Raw genomic sequence first — 16,853 nt, forward strand, 5'->3', positions numbered from 1 at the left:
CTCCAAAATTTCCCCATCTACTCAGTACAATCTGATATGGATTCTTTCGATCTTTACAATGCAGAAGCTAGTCCTTCAAATACTTTAGATGTTTTAGCAACAAAACCAAAAGAAATTGAAAAATAAAAATCAGCTTTTCATATTTAGGAAATATCAAATAACAAAGAAAAATTAGATGACAATGAAAACCCAAATGCCATGGTTAAACAAGTTCCCACTAACCTAGATACAAATTATGAACATGAAATCCTTTGGCATATAGAGTTTGATGGCTCGGTAAATAAACTAGGAGTAGGAGCAGGAGTTTGGGTGTACAAATTAGAAAATGATCATGTTAAAGGCCACGCCTACAGATTAAATTTTAGATGAACCAATAATATGGCAGAATATGAGGCTCTCTTATTAGGTCTTAAACTTGTTAAAAGATTAGGAGCTATAAGGGTGTCCATCATGGGAGATTCAGAATTAATAGTTAAACAGATTAAAGGAACTTACTCAACTAGGGATCCTAGACAAGGATATTATAGAGGAACAGTCGTAGAAATCCTCAACACTTTTTTGGAAACCTAGCTTGCAACTATTCCTAGAAAACACAACATGCAAGCCCATAGCCTGGCCATGTTTGCCAGCACCTGTAAATTACCTTTTCAACCTAATCATCAGTATACTGCTGAGATTAGACATAGACCACTGATCCTTGATAATCTTAAGAACTGGCAGGTTTTTGAGAGTGATAAGCAGATTAATAATTTTTTAACTTTAAATGAGGAATTTTCTAACCTCAAGATAGATGTTGATACAATTACTAGTTCTAATCAAATAAATGAGGTAGAAATTAACATTTCGGAAGAGAATTAAATAAATATGCTTCACCCTACCAAATTCACACAAAAAGAAATTCAAGGCCTGAAACAAATGGACCTAGATGAAATAATTGAAGAAGAAACAGAGGTTATCAACCTAAAGGACAATCATTTACCCAATGGATTGACTCCTCTAGAAGATTTGTTTTACTCTAATGACATTCCAAAGAAACATAAAATGGAACCTTTAAAAACAGACATCAAAGAGTATAACTTAGGAACACAGGATAATCCCAAATTGATAAAATTTTCAAAATCTTTACCTCCTGATCTTGAACTTATGAGGGAATTCCAGGATGTCTTTGCCTAGAGTTATGAAGATTTGAAATCCTATGACACCTCTATCATTCAACACACTATACCTCTGAAAGAAGATCAAAAGGCCTTTAAACAAAAACTCAGAAGAATTAAACCTATGCTATTACCATCAATTGAGAAAGAAATCAAACGCATGTATGAAGCAGGGATTATTGCCCCTATTAGATTCTCAGAATGGGTATCTAATCTGGTACCTACTAGAAAGAAAACAGGTGAAATAAGATTATGTGTTGACCTGAGAAATGTTAACAAGGTCTCTCTTAACGATAACTATCCTTTACCCAAAATGGACCATATACTACAAAGGATAGTTGGTTCTTCTAGAATCTCACTTTTAGATGGGTTTTCAGGTTATAACCAAATCTTAGTTCATCCTGATGACCAAGAGAAAACAACATTTACAACACCATGGGGTACCTTCATGTACATTAAAATTCCCTTTGGACTTAAAAATGTAGGAGCAACTTTTCAAAGAGCAATGGACATTGCCTTTGCAAAATAAATTCATGATTTTCTTGTTATATATCTTGATGATCTCACTGTTTTTTCTAAATCAGATCAGCAACACTTAGATCATCTCAGGCAAGTCTTTTTAAAGTGCAGAAAATATGGTATTTCTTTGAATCCACAGAAGTCTTTGTTCGGATTGGAGGAAGGAAAATTGTTAGGTCACATCATTTCTAAGGATGGCATTTGAATTGACCCCTCCAGGATTGAAGCTATTTTACAAATTCCCTATCCCAGAAACATTAAAGAGTTACAGGCATTTTTAGGAAAGATTAATTTTTTAAGGAGGTTTATCTCTAACTTAGTTGAACTCATTAGATCATTAAATAACATGTTAAAGAAGGATTCAACCATTAATTGGACAATTGAGGCTAAAAAATCATTTGAAGAAATTAAAATAGCCTTAACAAGAACACCAGTCCTCACGAGCCCACAGTTTGATAGAGACTTCATCATTTTTTCTTTTGCATCAGAACACACCATAGCTGCAGTTTTACTACAAAAAGATGATCAAGGATGTGAAAAACCCATAGCATTTTTTAGTAAAGCTCTTAGAGATGCATTGTTAAAATACAAAATAATGGAGAAACAAGCTTTTGCATTGGTAAAAGCTCTTAAAGATTTCAGGGTCTATATTTTGTATTCTCATGTAATAGCTTATGTTCCTAATGCAGTAGTCAAAGACATCCTAACTCAGGATGGAGTTGATGGAAAAAGAGGAAAATGGATAGCTACTATCTTATAATATGATTTAGAGATAAAACCCACTAAGCTATTTTAAGGTCGGGGATTGGCTAAACTCATGGCAGAAACTATTTGTCAAGCCCTAGACATAAATCTCATTGCAGAGCTGGATAATGAGCAGGAGATGGCAACTCCATAGATCAACCAGGCCTTTTCAGATTCACCTTGGTATGCTGGTATTATTTATGTGTTACAAAACCTGCAGGCTCCTCCAGGGTTGTCTAGAACCAAGAATAGATTTTTGAAAATGAAGTCTTCAAAATTTTGCAGCTTAGATAATTCTTTATTTTGGAAAAATCATGAAGCCATTTTGTTAAGTTGTTTATTGAAGGAAGAAGTTGACAAGGCTCTCCAAGAATTTCATGTAGGGGACCGTGGTGGACACCTCTATTGGAAGTCAACTGCTGACAAAATTCTAAGAGCTGGATTTTATTGGCCAACCTTGTTTGTGGATGTAAAGAAATTTGTAACTTCCTGCCACAAATGCTAAATATTTGAAGGAAAAAGAAAATTGTTACCTTTACCATTAAAACCTATTTCCACCGAGAAACCTTTTCAACAATGGGGTCTTGACTTCATTGGGGAAATTCATCCACCCTCTTTTGGCTAACATAAATGGATACTTACTACAACTGACTATTTTACTAAGTGGATAGAAGCTATTCCCTCCAGACAAGCCATAAACACTGTCATCATAGGATTTCTAGAGGCCAATATTCTGTCTAGATTTGGTTTCCCCCATAAAATTATTACAGATAATGCTGTAGCCTTTAAGTCAAGGAAAATGATTAATTTCTATAACAAGTACCATATCAAACTGGGTCATTCCATAGCCTACAACCCTCAAGGGAATGGACTTGCAGAATCTTCCAAAAAAAGTCTAATTAATGCTATAAAAAAACTATTGGAAGAGAATAAGGAAACTTGGAACAAAAAATTGATCAATTCTTTGTGGGCAAATAGGCTTATAACTAAAAAATGAATTGGAACTAGTCCCTACGAGCTAGTATATGGCATGGAGGCAGTTTTTCCCTCATCTTTAGGGGTTCCTATCATGAAAATACTCTAAGAAGCTCAGGTGGAACCAAATGATATACAGAGAAGGATAAACCAGACCATCCATTTGCAACAAACCAGGGAGGAGATGTACCAAAGATCACAAGTGCTACAAGAAAAACTCAAGAAAATCTTTGACAAAAGGACCAAAGCAGAAGATTTCTATCTGGGAGACAAAGTATTAAGATGGGATTCCAGAAGGGAGGACAAAGGAAAACATGGGAAGTTTGACTTCTTTTCGAAAGGACCATATATAATATATGCTTTCAGAGGAAACAATGCATATTTTTTTAAAGATTTAGATGGTGCAGAACTTGAAGGAGGACCAGTCAATGGTCACATGTTGAAACATTACTTTGATCCTAGTTTTTAACTCTGATTAATTTTATAAATATACATAATATATCCTTTATAATGTTCAGTGTTGATTGGATGGTAAAATTGTGAAGTTGAAGCCCAAAGAGAAGGCCCTAAGCTTCAGAAGTATTACTGTCATACATACAAATAATGCATCAGGCAAGAGGAAGATTGGATAGCACGATCAAGATCTTTCAAGGGCAACCATGGATATTGAGGAAGCAAGTGCACTGGCCGATTTTGAAGTAATAGAGATAGTGGATGACAACAATCCCTACCCTGGACTCCTGGGAAATGACTAGGAAACTAATATGAACGGGGTAATCAATCTGAAGAAGTGAAAGATAATCTTTGAGAAGAAATCGTTGCACGTAATAGTACCCCTTGATCTTGCTGAAGGTTCGCACTATACTAAACCTGTCTGTGATTATAGGAGTGATGACGACCATGAATGTATCTATAAGATAACAATGCAAGACCAATATTGGGTGAATCACACTGTGGATGGATGGATTACATGGGATCGTGAGAGTTCCTGCATTTCACACTCCGACGAAGAAATAGAACGCTGGGAGAATTGATTACATGAAGTAACTATGCTGAATTGCAACATGATGACCTAGTCACTACGCTGTGTGTTGTCAGATGTAAGAAATTTTCCTATTTATGATGCCCTGAATGAGGTAAATATCTTTTTGGATGCATTTGAAAGGGAGGTACCAGAAAAGTACCGCTTCCAGGCCTTGGACTGGGCACTGCGCGCTACACCCACAAGATGGTGGGGTATGCACAAGGGAAGCTTTGATGATTGGCACAAATGTAGGGCGATGATGAGAACGTGATTTGGGAAGCCTAAGATGCGACTAACAAACAAGTACAATGGGCAAAATGATCTGCGTGCACATCTGGGTAAATGGATGTAGGCTTATGGAGAAAAGCCCCAACCTGAGTGGGTGCACTTGTCCCGTCATACCCTAGATGTTATCCCAATGAATTGGTATTAGATGTTATCCCAATGAATTGGTATATAGAAATAGAGCTCCACCATGGGAGAGGAAAATGGGATATCCTGTGTGAAGGATTCATGATGAAATTCAGTTTTGAAGACGGATTTGACAGTATTGATGAAACACTACAAGAGGTGAAAGCAGCTATCTTTAGGATACCGCAATATCCTTTAGACCTAATTCAGCCTGAATGTGCTACTTAGCTGAGTCACGCGCTCGAATGTTATAATGTAACCATTAAAGCAGAGGACAAGGATCTATGGAATATTAACATCCCAGAAATAGAAGGCCACCGCGAGGTTCAAGGACCACAGATTGAGAACCCTGATGTAACCACGCCAGTGAAAACGAAACAAGTGAACATTGGTACAGAGGAAAAATCCAAATTCATGAAGATTGGAGACTACCAGGACATATTCCATAACAATTTTATGGATATGAAAGGAATAATCGGGAACCTAGGAATGATGAAGATCATGTTAAAGCCCGACGTGAAGCCAGTTAAGCAAAGGCCTTACTGTCTCAATCCAAAATACAAGGAGAAGGTCTACCTAGAGCTAAACAAAATGCGAGCAGCAGGCATCATTGATCCTGTGGAAGAATCTGATTGGGTAAGCCCAATGGTGGCGCAAGAGAAGAAGCAGAAGGATGAGGTAAGGATATGCGTGGATCTCAAGAAACTGAATGACGCTTGTGTGCATGATTCTTTCCCCACTCCATTTACGGATGAAGTGTTGGACAATGTAGGCGGCCAAGAAGAATATTCCTTCACTGATGGGTTCCTTGGGTACCACTAAATCAAAATCGCACTGAAGGATAGGAGCAAGACAACCTTCACAACTGAGTGGGGTTGTTTTCAATACACTGTAATGTCATTTGGATTGAAGAATGTGCCTGCAATATTTTTGCACGTGGTTGTTGCAGCGTTCAAGGAATTTATTCATAAGTTCCTGGAGGTATATTTTGAAGTTTGGACTATATTTTGGCTGGTTAATCGCCATGTAGCAAGCTTGCACCTGATGCTAGATACTGGGTGAAGATACAAGATCATACTCAATTTGAAGAAGTGTCTGTTTTGAATTCCTTTTGGGAACCTATTGGGGCATGTGGTTTGCAGAGAAGGACTGATGGTAGACCCTGTGAAGATCATAGTGATACTGAACTTGGAAGCACCGAGTGTGAAACAGTTGTGCGCTACTATGGGACATACGGGATATTACAGAAATTTTATCAAAAGCTATGCCCAGATCACCGTGCCTATGGAAAATTTGTTGAAGGATGTCATGTTCTACTGGAACGATGACTATAAGAAAAGCTTGGATATATTGAAATAAAATATGGTTACTGTGCCGATTCTAGTCTTCCCAGACTGGAAGAAAGAGTTTCGTGTACATGTCGACGCGTCATGTATAACGCTGGGGGTAGTACTAACACAGGCTAGCGTAGAAGGCTTGGACCATCCTATCGCATTCACAAGCTGTAGATGATCCAAAGCAGAGGAGACATATTCTACCACTGAACATGAGGGGCTAGCTATGGTGTATGAGCTCCAGAAGTATGACACTACTTGCTAGGAGGCCATTTTAAGATGTATACGGATCACTCTATGGTGAAGTACCTGGTCAATAAGCCTGTGTTGGGGGGGCGAATCTGCAGATGGCTCTTATTGTTCCAAGAGTACGATTTTGAAATTGTTGTGAAGCCTAGACAATTGAATGCGGGAGTAGACCATATGTCGCACATCGAAACAGGGGAGGAACCAACTAACTTGGAAGAAGGATTGCCTGACGCGCAGCTATTTGTAGTGCATGTCACAGATGGTCATTTTGAAGATATAATACACTTCCTAACAATAGGAACTACACTGGAAGGATACTCTTTCCAACAAAAGAAGGAATTAGTGGTGCACGAAACCGATTTCTCTATCATTGTTGGGCATCTATACAAGATGGTGACTGATGAGATATTGTGGTGGTATGTACCTGAGTTCGAATGAAGTAGTATCCTCATGGATGCTCATGGGGGCACCGCGGGAGGACATTATGCTGGGAGAGTAACCATGCAAAATATTCTACACCTAGGGTTGTGGTGGCCAACCTTTCATCAGGATTCAAAAGCATATTGCAAGGCATGTGATGTATGTCAAAGGATGGGCACGCCATCGCGGACGGATGAAATGCCTTTGAATCCACAAATGATGTTGCTACCCTTCGAGAAGTGGGCAATAGATTTTTTGGGCCCATTCAGCCACAAGGGAAGATAAGAGCAAAGTACACTATCACTGCGACCAAGTATTTGACTCATTGGGTGGAAGCACAACCGGTGGAGGATTGCGCGGGTGCGACGACCCCGAAATTCCTATTTGAGAATGTACTGACACAATTTAGATGTCCAAGGATCTTGATGAGTGATTGTGGTATGCACTTCCTGAATGAGACGATCAGCGCACTAACGGAGGAAATTTAGGTATATCACCAGAAGAGCACACCCTATTACCCACAAGCTAACATGACAGTGAAGGAATTCAAAAAAGTGCTTGAAAATGCACTGACCACAGTTTGCAATGCTCAGCGAAGTGATTGGGACCTACGCATACCTGCAGTATTGTGGGCTTATCAAACGACATGTGAGAAGTTGATGAGACAAACCCCTTTTAGGCTTGTCTATGGTGTGGAAGTAGTAATGCCTATGGAATACATCGTGCCTAATCTGCGCATTGCAGCACTCATAGGTATGATGGGTTGTGAAGCCTTGGAAGAGAGGCTCGTGCACTGGATGAGCTCGAAGAAGAAAGGTTTTTGGATGGATTTCCCCAGCATATCCAAAAGCAGCATGAAAAGGCATGGCATGATTGATACATCAAGCTGCGCACATTTAAGGTAAATGATCTAGTTTTGTTGTGTGATAGTAAATTTGATAAATTTCCAAGAAAATTTAGGATGCATTGGTTAGGGCCTTATGTTATTAAGGAGATTATAGATGGAGGAGTGGTACAACTAGTCAAGTTAAATGGATAAATCTTCCCAGGAAAGGTGAATGGTAGTCGCTTAAATCCATACACTAGTGATCCAACCATGTGACTAAATCAAAGTAAAATAGTCTTAGCACTCCAGGCAGCTGAAAGGAGGCATGGCACTATAAACTACACTGCCCAAGTTGGGGAACTACGCAAATGGAAGATGGTGCGAATCAAGGATGTGTCACCGGGTCCGCGACAACACGGAGGGAGCTACGCTATCTAGGGAGAAATCATGCAGGTCAGTTGGAAAGTGACCATTAAATTCACTGTTCATGAAAAGACGATAGAAGTGAGGCCGAATGGAGTAGGTGACCAACCTTTAAGACGAAATTTATGACTTAGATCCTTGAAAATCTGCCACCAATCCAGCATTAATGGATTGATTTTGGGGGGAACAATCAGATTTGAATTCAGAATGCTCTATAAATTACAAATGGCTACTTAACAAAAAACACTTGGCATTTGAGATTCAGCAGTTGAGCTCTCAAGCGCCTATGAATCGTGAGCAATACAAGATTCTGATAGTTTCTGGGGTATTTGCGACTTTGCCGATAGACACACAAGAATTCTTGCGGAAGATCATGTCCACACCCCCATAAGTTATCAATACACAGCAAGTAGTAGAGGAGCCCACAAAAGAAATGGAGGGAGAGGTTGAAGTAGCTACCCCCAAAGTGGCCAAAGTATTGGTGGAGGTCCCTAAATCCCTAAGAACGCTAAGACTGAAGCCAAAACAAACCAAGAAGACCATGAAAGACAAGAAGGGCAAGCAGTCTTCCATCCCAGTGTGCACATCGCCGAGATGAAACCCACCAAAGCCCACTTCCTAGAAGAAAGGCAAGGCTATAAACCTGGAGGCAGAAGAGGAGGATATCAAAGACATCCCCATGGACGATGAGGATGTGGGAGTGGAAATAGAGAAGGTTGAAGCCCAGGGTGCGGATGCTATTACATGGTTGTTGGAGTATGTCTCTCCACACAAGCTTAACTCCATGGTTCCAAAGGACATTGATGAAAGTAAGACTCCCCTGCAAACCCCATTTCTACCAGATGACATCACTTTTGACGGTCCGTGTTTGGAATGGGTGTCGATAGGACCATGAGAAGTTCCCATACCTAGTGACCAAATAGTTGATGTGCCGCATCATAGACACAAATATAGGGATGACTGCACTGGAGTTGCAGAAGTGGCAAGAGGAGTAAAGAAGGCAAGATTACTCAACCTGCTCTGGGTGTCACACTATAACCACACCCCCGTGATATTTTTAGTCATCAAGTAGCTGTTGTGCTTGGTGCATGATGGGTGTTTTTGGCTAGAGGAATTGATACCCATCACTGATATGTTGATTCACTGCATAACACACCTGCCATATACAGGAGAAAATCCAGATATGATCTTTGGTGGCAAGGATGGCGAGCTGGCACTCGCAGAATCAATGAAAGAGAAGTTAAAATTGGTGAAGGAGTCACACGGGTATGCTATCTCCAGCATCTACTACCCCGCTGTGAAGGTGCCAACACAAATTCTTTTAGGGAAGGTGATGCAGAAGTGTTGTGCCGACGAGGTGCCGATGCCTATCATAGCGCTCGCACAACAGTGCGTAAAAGGAGTCCAGTTTAATTGGTCAGACTACGTTCGTGGAAGTTCCTAGCAAACTGTCATGAAGTGCAAGAGCAAAGCAAGATGTTCCACTACGCAAAGAGAGCCAATTCCCCTCGGTCATGCCAGACCTTCCTGAAGTAGTGAAGTACGCTTCACTATGGGCGACCAAGGACATGGAGCACATTCAAGATAGCAAGATCTTCTGAATCTTGATGGAAATGCATATCAAAATGGCTATAAATCACAAGCTGCAATTGTCACCCACAGTATATGCTAACCTATAGAGCTATGCCAAATTCAAAGCTGATTTCCATCGGATATCAATCAGGGTGCGGTACGACCCTGCGCAGAAGTGGTACAATTTGTCATACCTAGCCAAAGATGATGCCATCTATGCAGTATTAGATAAATGGCTGGTGGAGTGGCACACCACTACAAAATTGGCGGTGGGTGGAAGCAAGTCTGCCGCACCAAAGAAGAAGGATGAGGCCAGGCTGAAGATGGCACAGTTGGTCGAAAAGAGGAAGAAGGAGGCTTCTGAGAAGGCCAAGGAAAAACATATAGGAAAGGAGGCAGGAAAATAGACAGGTGGCACAGACCAAGGCTCTGACAAAGGCACGCGCTCGCCTTCACATGAAACTAAAGAAGAGGACATAGAGCAGCATATCATGGACCCTCAGGAGACGTTCGGCTGCATTAAGTGCCCAAGAGAGCAGGAAAAGGGATGGCCCAGAAAGAAGTCCAAGGTGACCAAGACCTCATTGGACCCTATCACACTAACAGAGGGAGATTTATAGGACATCGGTGACATAGTCAGAGATGTCACCGTGGAGGCCTTGTAGCAATTTGGAAAGTAGCAGTAGATCATCCTAGGGTCCATCCAGAATAGACTGCAGGAGTTGCAGATCTGCGCGTCACAAGTTGGTACAACGTCTACCAACTTGGCTCTCGGTACATCAGAGGCTGCCGATATGTCGTGCACGAAGGCTTCTAGTGTGGCAGTGCCGCCGGATGGAGCACTGACAAAAGAAAATGAGGCTGACAGGCCCACTGTCAGTGCCTTGAAGGGAGTGGGATTGAACCTAGCAGTGCTCCCATGTGAAGTACTCCACCTCTTGTAGGATGGAGTAATTGCAGAGAAAAGTTCTCACGAGCATCGCACCCTCCAAGTGATCAGTGAAAATAAAATAAACAATGAGCAGATGCCCTTACAGAGGAATTTTACCATCATAGCCGAGGCCGAGGTGACCAGCCAGAGCAAGAAGATCATATAGATCATGGAGGAAGCCTGTAGAATGGTCCCATAATTGGCCATTCTAGAGGAGCCAGTCGAGGTCCGCATATGTAAACTGGCCACAGGGGTACGTGCAAAACTTGGATGGAGATGTTGTGGGTTCAGTTGGAGTTGAACTTGTAGATTACAAGGCTCCAATTGAGGGCTCAGCCTTCAACACCACTAGAGGAAAAGGAGCAACGAGTGGCCACTGTCACAGAAGCAGTCACGGCAGTGGAGAGTGCAATAGCAGACTGCACACAGTTGTTCGAACAATTGTTTGAGGTCCTAACTGGCTTGTAGGAGGACCCAAACATCTAGAGGCTAGAGATGGAAGCACGCGAACTCCAACAGTGTTATTATGAAGTTAAGGGCATAACGCGAATTTTCGTGCTGACACAGAGGTTAGCCAAGCTATAGGAAGCCAAGTAGCTGAAAGAATAGGTGGACGCATCTCTACATAAGGAAGCAGTGCTGAAGGCAAGACTAAAGCCCTGACTGGAGGAAGCTTATGCAGTCACAGGAAATGTTGAAGGTAAGCTTGCAAATCTGCAAGCGATGCAACAACAGCTTCAGGCTGACAATGCAGCGGCAGTAACTGAGAAGATAGTCAAAGATACAAAGCAGGCAATATCTTAGTGCATAGCCGAAGTTACGGTTATCAAGGTCAAGCTGGATGGGCTTCACGCAAAGATCTCCACACCTACCGAGTGACTCGAGGGTGAGTCACGATGTTTGTTTTGGGGGTGTATTGGGAGTGGGATCCCCCAAGGGTAGTTTTGGGGCTAAAAGCCCATGTTTAAGTCAAATCTTTGTAATATTTTAAGGACTCTGCATTTTGTGGTCATGGAGCACGAAGGTGTTATGTATCACAAAGGGTAGTCTGCCCTTAAGTTTTGTAAAGAAACGTCCGCTGTAAGAAATCTACCCATGGTCCACAAATCATGGGATTGTATAAAAAGAGCTAAGCTCTAAGTAGTTGAGGGGAGACAACATGTAAGAGAGTCATAGCTTTAGAGGAATAAGTCTAAGTCTTGGGTTGTAGCATACGTAGAGCATCTACAGCTGAGTGTGCAAAGGCCCCGGGTAGAAGTCCGCAGCTGAGTGTGCGGACCTCTGCAACTGTGTGCGCAGGGTGAAAAAAGTATGTAACACTTGGAAGATATTAATAAAAGGAGTTATTCTGCAATTTCTGTGTATTTTCTCTATTAATGGGTTTGGATATTTTGTGTATGAATTTCCTTTATTATGCTTCTATGATGTGCAAATGAATATAGTTACGTTCAATAATTAAACGCAATTACGACTATTTGATTACGTGGTGATAACTTTAAGTATTCGAAAAAATAAGAAAATCACTTAGGGTATTTGAGGAATCTTCACAGCACACCACCATAATAGTGTGAAAGTACCTGAGCCCTAGGTTAGGGCTGTGTGAAGGCCAACCGTATACTTTCGTGAAGTTATTGAAAGCCATAATAGAGGGTTTGTCTTACAAGCCCTAGAGCGAGATCACCTGCGTGAAGGTAGGGATAGAAGAGATCAAACGACATCACAACCATCTCATGGTGTGGAAACTTGGTTCCAACATCCCCCCATACTGCTTCAGGTGAGACTTCGGTCCGCACTCCGTGGGCTGATGCCGAAAGGGCCAGTAGTGTAGGGATTTGTTTGGCTAATTAATGCTGAACCTGGGTTAGGCCCCTCAAGCCAACAAAATAAAAGTGCGTCTTTAAAAGAGGAGTAATAATATTTATCTAATAAAGGAACATGAGCATATATATTAATAAACCATTGATAAACTAGCGAAACATTTCATATAGAAGCAAAGATTCTAAAACAAATATAACACAACTTCAACAAGATAAGTACAAAACCCACCAAAATAGTTCAATTTCCTTAGTACAGATGAAAACAACATACATCGTAAACATTCAAAGAATAGTATTACAATATGTATGACATACACATGAAAGTGTGCTAGCTCGATGAGCTTCAAAATTAGGCCAAAATTCCAAGATACATCAGTATAGTGAACACCACTAGCTCCAATAGTGGAGTATTAGAAAAACCACTTGATCCTCCAAAAGAAATATCTTCGTCTCTAATTCCTGGTAGGAGGAGCAAAGGTGAAAAGTACTTTTGATGAGCTATGAGGGTGTATATATAAAAAATGGGGTGACAATTGACCTCCTTTGTGACTCTTGGACTACCCTCATGACTGTTTGACTTCTCTATGACCTTTTGAATCCTTCATGAATTTTAACGTTCTATAGCTGACTCTTGCACTTTCACTTTACATTACAATTCAATAATATTGAAATTACATAATCCACAAATGATGTGGAAATGATGTGTCATATACATATTAACATGACACCTTGACTAGACATGACATGGCATGGTTTGCATGTTGATATTCAAATTTCAAGCCACTCTTGTTAATGCTATCTTTGTGTCTTCTTGAAAGATGTAACATGTTCTTCATCTTCCTCCTCCATAAGGCTTGAAGGTAGGGAGTCTTCAATTTGGTCTTGATCTCCAGTTGCTATCACAATTTGGCGTCCCTTTGTCTTTCTTGATTGATCAACTTGTCTTTGTAGCCAAAACGGTGTCTTCTAGTAGGGTCTTCTTCTTCATATCCTTCATCATCATCCTGTCATAACATGATGTAATAAATACAACTAAAATAAACTCATGACAAGATGACATCAATAAAATAAACCCCTAGTCTGACAGGCTTCGTGAAAACCATTAATTGAGTTGGAATTGGGTGATAAGTTGGGAGATAGACTCAGGGATTACATAGTTTTCCAACTAAGGAGGTTAGGGGTCGAGATTGAGCCTTGAGACAAAACGATGCATCATTTAGTTAGGTTAGGCCAAGGAAACTACGTAGTTGAGGGGATCAAGGGGTCAACTTGGAGGCTTGAGGCTTGAGGTTGTCAATTGTGTAGTTCTTGAGGGATAGAGGGCTGATGCTTGGGTAGTTGAACAGTTCAAGAGGACAAGGTTGAGGCTTGTTACTTGAGACTACATAGTTTGTAAGAGGAGGTGACTGAAAGACAAGGGTTACATGGTTCCAGAGCTCAAGGATCAAAGCTGAGCTTTGATACTACACAGTGTGTAGTTCTTGAAGGCAAGATCTATATATTTTACAGTTCCAAGAGACAAGGTCTGAGCTTGAGGCTTGAGATTGTGTATTCTGTAGTTCAGGAAGGCTAAGTGAGGACAAGTTGCTTGGGAAGCCACTTTTCTGGATTTAGCTAAGTGTGGGATCTATAATGCCAGTGTGAATAAGGACAAAACTTGACCATGATCAAACACTTAGAATAGTTAGTGAAACAACATTGATCACTCATAACACATGAATAACATAATACCCTCAATGCGACAACATTGTGAAATATTTCCTCAAGTGCGACACTAAAGGTACACTTTGCGATGACAATAACAACACTTATGCGATAATGCCTAAAAATTTGGGAATAAGTGTGATACATGTGTAGATGATAAGAATGACTCATTAGCACCAAGGTTAATACCCCTTTAGACAAACCAAAAATACATATGTATGATATGCGACGCTTGCCATGATAAAACACAAAAAATTGATTTTCTTCCAAACGGGACAAGAAAACTTAAAGGAAACACATGTTATGTCTCTTAATACTTATGAAGACAACATGAAAAGTCAAAGTAGGCTCCGAAATTTGGAAATACGCCAAAATTTTGGAGAGTGTTGTAGCAACGACAACAAGGAGCTCATAAAAGACAAATTTCATTTTCATCCCAATGAGAAATTTCCCAACATACATGTCTAAAAATATTGGATCATTGAACATAGGCTCCCCATTTGAATCAAACATTTATGAAAAATCCTTCCTGTTCTCCCTCTCATATTCCCTAAGTCATTCAACTAGTTTCATTATTGTAAGCCTTTGGGTTTTCTCTGGTTTACCATTGAAAGTGGATGTTGCTCTTCTGTAAGGGTTTTCTTCTGGGAGGAATACCCTGAAGTAGTCATACACTGGCCTTTGTAGGTGGTTAGTCCACCTAGCCTTTAGAGAAGGTCCACAACATTTACATCCATGATACCCTTTTGTTACAAGAGCTATGACATTACTGTATGCAGGGAATCTTAGAGACCATGAATATTAGAACAATTGCAACGAATTAAATTAATATGTGAAACAATATTGTTACATATATAAAAAAATCAATAAAAATGTAATTTATTAGAGTAAACTCCTAATCTTGGATAATCATGTATGGTGTAAGCTTATATTCCATATAACATAAAACTCTCTCTGTTGGGATGGGTATTGATACATTGTACACATGCATCCCTTCCCATAATTCCTCCAATTCATCTACTAATGCTTGTAAGTAGACATCCATATTCTTCACTTGTCTTTTACAAGGGACTATGAAATCCAACATGATATGTTCATTCTTCATGAACAAACTTGGGGGGGTATTATTATTGATCACTACTACATGCAAAATAGAATAGTTGGTGTTTTGGAGGGAATATGGGTTGATGTCATCCATGGCTATGTTGAGTCATAGAATTCATACTTCATCCTTGAACTTTTCAGGCCATGTATCCTCTATGTGCTTCATGGCTATTGAATATGTTGGGATTTTCATAATTCCCTACTCACTTTTGTGTGAGGCATTCCATCCCTACAACACATCTAATACTTTGAAATGAAGGATCTTTTGAATTCTTGGGATTATAGGCATGTTCCTTAATACCTTATGAGGATGACCATGTGATTTACCCATTTTTTAATTTATGGTACCTCTCATGACCACATTTCAGGCATATCTCTTTTTTTGCATATTATCCTCTATATAGAATACAATTAGTTGGACATGCATGATATGATATGTACTCAACACCCAAAATTTTCAAGAACTTCTTTGCCTCTTCATAGCTACCCAACAAGACATTATCACTTGGAATAACATTATATTTCAATAACCTATAGTTAGTGGGGAATATAATTGTACAATGTCAATATTTAATGTTCATAAAATCAACCATTTTTAATGTTGATTGCGTGGCAAGGTTTCTCAAAATATATGGGACTTGATTGATCATGCAAGTGAATCACCTCAATCTTGTGGAGAAACATGCATTCGACATGCCAAACTTTTCTTTCAAGTTATACAACAACATAATTTTCCCCATTTGAGTATACCTTGACTTGTCACCAGGTCCAAAGAGAGGGGTGGTGGAAACGGGTTTTAGGATTTCAAATAAGGTATTAGTGATATGAGAATCATCATTAGTGATATGAGCATCATCCCCTTGCTCATGATTTTGGAATGCATCTAATAGCCTTTCCTCCATGGAATTCATATCCCATAAGTAATCTACTATTGTTGTAGTCATTCCTAATTGGTGAATCTAGACGTATTGGGAATTGAATAGGTGGTTGATTCAACCATTCTTTATATGCTTCCTCTATGATTCTTGCTTTTAATGCAACCTTATCTCGATTTGACGTTGTAGTGGGGTGCACCAGAAGACGGTGGGTGAGTCACTTATCATCACTAGAATCCTAATTTCAAAAAATATTGAACATTAGTACATCAATGATATTAGTAAGATTTTCAATGAAATTGGTTTGTTGAAATTACATTATACTAAAAAATTATTACCATCTTTGATCCAAGATTGTGGCTGGAAGATTCCATCTTCTGATTGGCATGGTGAAGTGGCTGTACATTTTCATCTACCAACTGCTTGTGATATGCTTCTCTTAATAAGAGCTTTTGGCATTTTTGAAATGGAAGAATATTTTTTGCATCTAAACATGATTATGAATTAGGATCCTACAAATTTGGATACACTTTTATTCAAATTGATATGGATTAAAAAATTAAAATTCAATTACCTAATTGAATTTTAAATAAAATATGAACTTCAAATACATTAGCAGGGAATTTATTGTGCGTCGGGGAGACGGAAAAATCACGTAGAGTTTTGAGACACACAAAGTCGGACCCTAATGGCGGCCCATAGAGGAGGGACCTCCACTCCCTCCTACAAAGATGTTGTGGCTAGCAGAGATAATTCCCATCCGAGTAATGT

The sequence above is a fragment of the Pinus tabuliformis genome, chromosome 1_2 (genome assembly GCF_031772625.1).
Source record: "Pinus tabuliformis cultivar Carrire ecotype Pingquan chromosome 1_2, CPIR1, whole genome shotgun sequence".
Lineage (NCBI taxonomy): Eukaryota > Viridiplantae > Streptophyta > Pinopsida > Pinales > Pinaceae > Pinus > Pinus tabuliformis.